At 36.5% G+C, this 7,916-nt stretch overlaps 1 non-coding gene across 1 annotated transcript; it reads right to left on the bottom strand.

Annotated features, from left to right (window-relative positions):
• Positions 1-7,573: 7,573 nt before the first annotated feature.
• LOC148567821 (small nucleolar RNA R71) lies at positions 7,574-7,681 on the bottom strand. Its single transcript, XR_015883062.1, has one exon. It is a non-coding gene; the product is annotated as a small nucleolar RNA R71 (small nucleolar RNA).
• Positions 7,682-7,916: the final 235 nt, after the last annotated feature.

The following is a 7,916-nucleotide window of genomic DNA, read 5'->3' as shown; positions in this document are numbered from 1 at the left end:
TCACAAAATCTCTTTTATATTTTATTGATTAAAATATTTTTGTAATTACAAACAGAATGTTAGCTTGAATTCTGTGTTAATTTAACTTAGACGTTGAATGCTTGATCTATGTTACTCATGCCTTTGCCTGCATGCCAATAAACACCTTGCATTCAATTGCCATCATATGCACTGCTATATTCCCATTTATGATTTTTCACATGTAGTCATGACCATGTGTTAACATCATTTATCTTTTAATGTGTAGTAACTACCACCTTTCCCGTTCTCTTCCTTGCTCTACCCCTTGACATTTTGACATACTTTCCCTTTTCTTTCTTTTAGGATGGCCACCAAGAAAGGCAAGGAGAAAGCTACTCCCAAACCACTAGCGAGGAGAGGAACAAAAAGAGCATTAGTGGCAGAGGCTTCTTCAACTGCCGTAAAGCCCTCAACAAAGAGAATCAAGAGGATTATAAAGGTTGATGAAAAGGAGAAAGCCTTCCCAATAAAGGACACTGTGCGATTTCCTAATCGCTTCTATGAGCAGATGTTCCCCATCCTGGCAGAAAGGAGTTACAACAACGAATACCTTCTTATCCTCCCGACCCATATTGCTGAATTTGTTGAGCCGCAAATTACACGAAGACAATGGGGTTTCCTCCAGAGACAGCCACGGTAGGTTAATCTTTCCTGGGTAGTCGAGTTCTACTCCAATTTCCACCTGCCAACCCTGTAGTCTGTCTATGTCCGACAGAAGCAAATCCCCATCACAGAAGAGACCATTCAACGAGCTCTAGATCTCCCCCTACTCTAGAAGAACTGGATGCATTTCAAGAAGCTGCACTCAAGTGCCAGATGTACCAATTTGACTGGGACGCTGTTCTACGAATTATCGCACTACGTGGCAGCAGATGGATCTACGGATACCACCGTTCCCATCCTAAGGGAATATCAACTTCAGCACTTACCCTGGAGGCTCGGGTATGGGCACAGATTATGTCCCATTACGTCTTTCCGAGCACTCACGAGTCCTCCTTAACTGCAGACATGGCCATTCTACTATGGTACATCCTTACAGACCAGCCTCTGAACCTACCAAGACACATCCGGAATGCCATGGGACACGTATAAATTATGGGCAACTTACCTTTTCCCGCCTTGGTCTCAGATATTGTCTCAGCAGTCGGAGTCTCCTACAGAGCCGGGGACACCAAAATCATACTTCCACGGGATGATCAGTATGTCCCTAATAGGAAATATATCAGACCTCCAGCAGCCACTACAAGCCAACCCACTTAACTGGCTGAAGAGATTCCTCCTTCAACACCACAAGCACCTACAACAAACCAACTGCTCCAGCAGATACTTGAAAGATTGGATCGGCAGGAACACAAAGCGAAGCTAAGAAAGCGCTGTAACGAGCGCCGATTCAAACACCTCAAGGAGCTACTTAAGGGAAAATACAGAGACTCCGACACCCCGGACTCCACTTCCTTTACCAGCACAGGGAGCCATGATGGTCCCGACTGTGGAGATACTGCTACCAGCCCACCCCTGTTCTTGACAGATGGCACTGAGGACGGTGCAAAGCCTTAAGTGTGGGGAGGTCGGTCAGTACCTGACTTCCGGAGGTAATTTTTCTTCCCTAACACCAATAAAATAGGTTATTTAGTTAGTTTTTCTTTTGTAGAATAAGATAAATTGCATAGTAATAGATTAGTTGCATGCATGTTCTACTTGATTGAAAAGACAATATGTTCCTTCTAAGACCCTATTTTTAGAACAAAATTTCACTAATTTTAATCAAAACATTTATGTTAAATTTGCTTGAAATTGTATTTGGAACATGGTTTTTGAGCTAAAGAACACACAACCTGTGAGATTTGAGCCTTTATACATGGTTACATTATTTAACCATAATTATTTTATTCTTGTGTGTTTACCTCTCTATGATTGTAATTTATATTTTGTTTCATCCTATATGTCCAATATTTAATATATCTATATGCTTACATATGATTGAGGCCATTATTTGTTAGCTCACTTATCCAAATTAAGCCTACCCTTTCAATTACCTTTGTTAGCCACTTTGAACTTTTAAATCCCATTTGTTCTTTATTTTACCACATCACTAGCCTTAAGCAGAAAAACAATTTTATATCCCAATTGAATCTTTGGTTAGCTTGAGATAGAATTGTGTTTTAAGTAAGTATGGGAAAATTGTGGGAACAAAAGATAATGAGGGAATATGTCATGATAATATAATGGGAATTTGGGTACCTACTCATGTGAAACTATAAGAACAAAAAAATCTATGTGCATTGATAAGCTATGTTTTATTTTTATGTTTATTTTAAAAAAAATCCAAAAATATTCAATAATTAAATAAGGGGACAAAATTACCCCAATGTTAAGTTAAGAATTCAAAGATCAATGCATGTATGATATAATTAAAATGAAAGTTGATACATGAGTATGGAATGTGAAAGAGAAATTTTGGATAGCTAGGTATGAAATTTAAGTTATATAGAATTTATATATGTGTGTTAGGTGAAAGCTTGGGTTAATTAAAGATTCAATTTATAAGCTTACTTAGCCATATATATACCCGTACCCTTACCTTGGCCCCATTACAACCTTGAAAAGACCTCATGATGTTTGCTTTGGTATATTAAATATTGTTGATTGGTTAGGTGAAAAACAAAAATTAGAAAGCATGATTAGAGAAGGACAGAGTGATTACCCTATACACTAGAGAGATTAGAGTGTACATACATCATCAGTGAGGGTTCAATGCTTGAAATTCGATGTTCTCTGCTTTCATGAGCTACCTTCTTGCATTTTTATCTGTTCTTACTGTATAAGAATTGAATTAGTGGAATTTGATCTGTAACTGTCTTGAAGAGCTTATTTACTTTTGATCAAGTGGACAAAAATCATATAGTTGCATTCACATATATAGGTTGCATTGCATTGCATGAGTTTTACATGTTCCTACTCGTTTATTTTATCTCCTTCAACTAAGCATGAGGACATGCTAATGACTAAGTGTGGGGAGGTTGATAAACCACTATTTTATGGGTAGATCCGCCGTGAAGGATGACTTGTGGGTGCTAGGTAGCACATAGTGAGATAGGATCTGGGCCCAAGCTCTAGCTTCTACAGTGAGGAAGCGAGCGTCAATGGACTTAGGTCTCATCCGGAGTCGACCTTGGGTCCAAAATGTCTCCAGCTCAGCAATGACTCGGAGGATTAAGTCACAATCAAATCCAAATTTTTTTCGTTGACGTAAGACTTCTTGGTAGCCATCCATGTCACCTGGCACCGGTAGGACATTAAGCACTTGCTGAATGACCTCTTTTGAAACTGAGACATGCTTCCGGCGTACATATACCAATTGAAGAGAGGGAAGATGGTAGTTAGTGTAGAATTCTTCCACCCAAGAGAGGTTAATTTCCCTTGGTTTCTTCAAAAGAAACTCCCATCCTCGCCGTTCAATGCGGGGTAGAATATAAGGAGCAACCTTGTCCGGTGATGAGCGGATAATTTATACGCTTTTTGGCATTATTTTTAGTATATTTTTAGTAGGATCAAGTTACTTTGAGGGATGTTTTTAATAGTTTTTATGTTAAAATCACATTTCTGGACTTTACTATGAGTTTACGTGTTTTTCTGTGATTTCAGGTATTTTCTAGCTGAAATTGAGGGACTTGAGCAAAATTCAGATTCAGAGGTTGAAGAAGGACTGCTGATGCTGTTGGATTCTGACCTCCCTGCACTCAAAGTGGATTTTCAGGAGCTACAAAACTCCAAATGGCGCGCTCTCAACGGCTTTGGAAAGTAGACATCCAGGGCTTTCCAGCAATATAAAATAGTCCATACTTTGTCCAAGTTTAGACGATGCAAAAGGGCGTTGAACGCCAGTTCTATGCTGCAGTCTGGAGTTAAACGCCAGAAACACGTTACAAACCAGAGTTGAACGCCAAAAACACGTTACAACTTGGCGTTCAACTCCAAAAGAAGCCTCTGCACGTGTAAACTTCAAGCTCAGCCCAAGCACACACCAAGTGGGCCCCGGAAGTGGATTTATGCATCAATTACTTACTTCTGTAAACCCTAGTAGCTAGTCTAGTATATATAGAACTTTTTATCATTGTATTCATAGTCTTGGTTACTCCGGTTCCCCTCTGGGGCCGAGACCAATGAACTCCATTATCACTTATGTATTTTCAATTGTAGAGTTTCTGCACTCCATAGATTAAGGTGTGGAGCTCTGCTGTTCCTCATGATTTAATGCAAAGTACTACTGTTTTTCTATTCAATTCAACTTATTCTGCTTCTAAGATATCCATTCACACCCAAGAACATGATGAATGTGATGATTATGTGACGCTCATCATCATTCTTACTTATGAACGCGTGCCTGACAAACACTTCCGTTTTACATGCAAACAAGCTAGAATGAATATCTCTTAGATATCTAATACAGAGGACCGGGTCCGAGATATTAGAATCTTCGTGGTATAAGTTAGAACCCATGGATGGCCATTCCTGAGATCTGGAAAGTCTAAACCTTGTCTGTGGTATTCCAAGTAAGATCTGGGAAGGGATGGCTGTGACGAACTTCAAACTCGCGAGTGCTGGGCGTAGTGACAGACGCAAAAGGATGGTGAATCCTATTCCAGTATGATCGAGAACCTCCAGATGATTAGCTGTGCCGTGACAGAGCATTTGGACCTTATTCACAGAGAGGATGTGATGTAGCCATTGACAATGGTGATGCCCTATATAAAGCTTGCCATGAAAAAGAGTAGGACTGGTTGGCTGAAGACAGCAAGAAAACAGAGGTTCAGAGGAACGAAAGCATCTCTATACGCTTATCTGAAATTCTCACCAATGAATTACATAAGTATTTCTATCTTTATTTTCTGTTTATTTATTATTATTATTCGAAAACTCAATAACCATTTGATATCCGCCTGACTGAGATTTACAAGATGACCATAGCTTGCTTCATACCAACAATCTCCGTGGGATCGACCCTTACTCACGTAAGGTTTTATTACTTGGACGACCCACTGCACTTGCTGGTTAGTTGTATCGAAGTTGTGACAAATTATGAATTAAGATTAGAGCACCAAGTTTTTGGAGCCATTACCAGGGATCACAATTTCGTGCACCAAGTTTTTGGCGCTGTTGTCGGGGATTGTTCGAGTTTGAACAACTGACGGTTCATCTTGTTGCTCAGATTAGGTAATTTTCTTTTTCGTTTTATTTTCAAAAAAAAAATTTCTTCAAAAATCTTTCAAAAAAATTTTTCCTTTTGTTTTCGTAAATTATTCAAAATTTTTAAGAATGAATTCTAAAGTTTCATGGTAACATGTTGAAGCCTGGCTGGCTGTAAAGCCATATCCAAATTCTTTTGGATTGAGGCTTCCACTTGTCAACATAAAAGGCATGTATATGGAGTTGGATGAAGTATCAGCTGTTGCATGCCTTGTTTATATCCTAAAGCTGGCTGGCTATTAAGCCATGTCTAACCATTGGATTGGAGCTTTAGGCTAACATTGAAAGATTCCTGGAATTTTTATTAAAAATTTTTGAATTTCTTATTTTCTTTTTCCTATATGTTTTCCGAAAAAAAAATATACAAAAATCCAAAAAAATTAATAAAATCATAAAAATCAAAAAAATATTTTATGTTGTTTGTTTGAGTCTTGAGTCAATTTTTAAGTTTGGTGTCAATTGCATTTTTTTCTAAAAATTTATGCATTTTTCAAAAATTCATGCATTCATAGTGTTCTTCATGATCTTCAAGTTGTTCTTGGTAAGTCTTCTTGTTTGATCTTGATGTTTTCTTATTTTGTGTCTTTTGTTGTTTTTCATGTGCATTTTTGCATTCATGGTGTCTAAGCATTAAAGATTTCTAAGTTTGGTGTCTTACATGTTTTCTTTGCATAGAAAAATTTTCAAAAATATGTTCTTGATGTTCATCATGATCTTCAAAGTGTTCTTGGTGTTCATCTTGACATTCATAGTGTTCTTGCATGCATCATGTGTTTTGATTCATAATTTTCATGTTGTGGGTCATTTTTTATGTTTTTCTCTCTCATCATTAAAAATTCAAAAATAAAAAAATATCTTTCCCTTTTTCTACTCATAAAATTTCGAAAATTTGAGTTGACTTTTTCAAAACTTTTTAAAATTTAGTTGTTCCTTATAAGTCAAATCAAATTTTTAATTTGAAAATCCTATCTTTTTCAAAATCTTTTTCAAAAATCAAATCTTTTTCATTTTTCTTATTTATTTGCAAAAATTTTAAAAATATTTTTCAAAAATCTTTTTCTTAATTTTATCTCATAATTTTCGAAAATCATATCATCAATTAATGTTTTGATTCAAAAATTTCAAGTTTGTTACTTACTTGTTAAGAAAGATTCAAACTTTAAGTTCTAGAATCATATCTTGTGATTACTTGTGAGTCAAGACATTAAATTTGATTTTAAAATTCAAATCTTTTTCAAAACTAATTTTAATCATATCTTTATATCATATCTTTTTCAAAATTTTTTCTTTTTCAAAAATTTGATTTTAAAATATCCTTTCTAACTTCTTATCTTCTTATCTTTTCAAAATTGATTTTCAAATCTTTTTCAACTAACTAATTGACTTTTTGTTTGTTTCTTATCTTTTTCAAAACCACCTAACTACTCTTTCCTCTCTAATTTTCGAAAATACCTCCCTCTTTTTCAAAAATTCTTTTTAATTAATTAATTGTTTTAAATTTTAATTTTATTTTCCGTTTAATTTTCGAAAATTATCAACTCCTTTCCAAAAATTATTTTCGAAAACTTCTATCTCATCTTCTTCTATTTATTTAATTACTTACTAACACTTCTCTTCATCTCATATCTCTGCTCCTATCCTCACCCTTGTGTTTGGATTATCCATTCTCTTCTTTACATTACACTCTTTTCTTCTTCTACTCACACAAAGGAATCTCTATACTGTGACATAGAGGATTCCATATTTTCTTTGTTATTCCCTTCTTTTTCATATGAGCAGGAGCAAGGACAAGAACATTCTTGTTGAGGCAGACCCTGAACCTGAAAGGACTCTGAAAAGGAAACTAAGAGAAGCTAAAATACAACAACCCAGAGACAACCTTACAGGAATTTTTGAACAAAAAGAGGAGATGGCAGCCGAAAATAATAATAATGGAAGGAGGATGCTTGGTGACTTTACCGCACCTAATTCCAATTTACATGGAAGAAGCATCTCCATCCCTGCCATTGGAGCAAACAACTTTGAGCTGAAACCTCAATTAGTTTCTCTGATGCAGTAGAACTGCAAGTTTCATGGACTTCCATCTGAAGATCCTTTTCAGTTCTTAACTAAATTCTTGCAGATATGTGACACTGTTAAGACTAATGGAGTAGATCCTGAAGTCTACAGGCTCATGCTTTTTCCTTTTGCTGTAAGAGACAGAACTAGAATATGGTTGGACTCTCAACCTAAGGATAGCCTGAACTCTTGGGATAAGCTGGTCAAGGCTTTCTTAGCCAAGTTCTTTCCTCCTCAAAAGCTGAGTAAGCTTAGAGTGGATGTTCAAACCTTCAGACAGAAAGAAGGTGAATCCCTCTATGAAGCTTGTGAGAGATACAAGGAACTGACCAAAAAGTGTCCTTCTGACATGCTTTCAGAATGGACCATCCTGGATATATTCTATGATGGTCTGTCTGAATTAGCTAAGATGTCATTGGATACTTCTGCAGGTGGATCCATTCACGTAAATAAAATGCCTGCAGAAGCTCAAGAACTCATTGACATGGTTGCTAATAACCAGTTCATGTACACTTCTGAAAGGAATCCAGTGAGTAATGGGACGCCTCAGAAGAAGGGAGTTCTTGAAATTGATACTCTGAATGCCATAT

Source organism: Arachis ipaensis, chromosome B4, assembly GCF_059453495.1.
Source record: "Arachis ipaensis isolate K30076 ecotype BB chromosome B4, ASM5945349v1, whole genome shotgun sequence".
Lineage (NCBI taxonomy): Eukaryota > Viridiplantae > Streptophyta > Magnoliopsida > Fabales > Fabaceae > Arachis > Arachis ipaensis.
Note: the sequence above shows the minus strand (reverse complement) of the source record. Positions and strands in the feature narration are given on the sequence as shown.